Source organism: Octodon degus, unplaced genomic scaffold (assembly GCF_000260255.1).
Source record: "Octodon degus isolate 3935 unplaced genomic scaffold, OctDeg1.0 scaffold00242, whole genome shotgun sequence".
Lineage (NCBI taxonomy): Eukaryota > Metazoa > Chordata > Mammalia > Rodentia > Octodontidae > Octodon > Octodon degus.
Window position 1 is genome coordinate 1,986,455 of NW_004524818.1, and position 1,609 is coordinate 1,988,063.

The window sequence follows — 1,609 nt, forward strand, 5'->3', positions numbered from 1 at the left end:
TTCACGATTTATTTTAACTGTGTTGCAAAAGTAAAAAGATCTCAAATATTAGGTAGCTCTATGAACAGCCATATAGTTGTTATATGAAATAATTAAATATATTTGATCATAGTTTTAAATTTCTTTGGTCATTTCATTAGAAGTTGTAAAGTAAAGAAAATATGTACACATATTCACATAGTAATCCTAACTATAATTCCAATTCTTACTTTTACTTCTCTTTCACTTTCAATTACCAAGAAAATAAAATGTAATATAATGAAAAGACGAGGTCAGAGATATGAGATTTTGAATACTGCCACAAATAATTTCATGATCTATTAGTTTTTTGTGAGATGTTTCATTTCCCTGTTTTAATTTCTTCTAAAATTCAAGTAAAACTATACTCTCAAATTTATTCAAAGATCAAAAGAAATAATATATATGACCCACAAGCACTGGATTTATGGAAATGTTACTTAATAATACTTTTCACCATATTCCTTTTACTTACATGCATATGTGGAGACATAGTATGCATCTGTACTAGATGGATGAGCTTATCATTACTGAGACTCAAGACATCACAGCCATAGCTTAAAAGATGAGATGTTCACTTTGGCTCACAGTTTCAGAGGCTTCAGTTAGAATCCAGGCAAATACATCATAGCAGAAACATGTGTAGGACCAAACATGCTCATTGCATATGGCAGCCAGGAAGCAGAGCACAGGAGAAGAGTGCCAGAAATAAAGGGACTTATGAGGAACTATGTAGACTCCCCAAAGTCACCTCCCTATGACCCACCAAGAAGCACTCAGACCATGCTTTAGTATTCTCTGGGCAATCAAGATGATAATTCAGTTAACTTTTTGCCATAGTTTTATTGATAAACAAATAGCAATGACACAACTTCAAATCAAGTTGGTAGTACAGTTTCAATAATTAACACATTGCATACATTCTTCCTAGTGTTTAATTGCTGTACAAGATGCAGACTTGATATCCTATTTACAGATACCATTAGAACAAATCCCTCTATTCATTAAGAGAATGTAACTATTTATCTATCCTAACCACTTAGAATACACAGATACAAAATAGACATTTATCTGTATCCCCTTTTTTGTTAAGTTCCACCATTTAAACATTATAGGTATGTAAACTCAGCATTCTAAAAGAGTGTAGTAGTCCATAATAGTATTGGGTCTTCTGCTTCATTGGCAATGTCACAAGTTGTTGACCTGAGTCCCCTACAGCTCAACATAACACCATGGCTTTACTTCTTATACTTCGTTCTTATACTTTTCTGCTGGATTGTTAAGACCAAGGTAAAGCAGGACCTATCAACAAGAGTTGTAGCTTTTGGGTCTGATAAGGTCAGTGAAATGCCCTCAGGATTTATCCTGAGATCCTGTACCTCAGATTGGAGAACCTTTGACAGTGTCAGCCATGAGGATGAGTCATGGCCATTGCTTGGCCAATGTGCTCTCTGTGAAAGCCTGAGAGAATGTTTTCTCTCCATGTGACCCTCCTTGGGCACACTCTACATCATTGATCACTTTCCTCTTTGGCCCCATAATCTCCTTGATCAGGAAATTTATGCTTCATTCCTGTGAACTACACACCCAA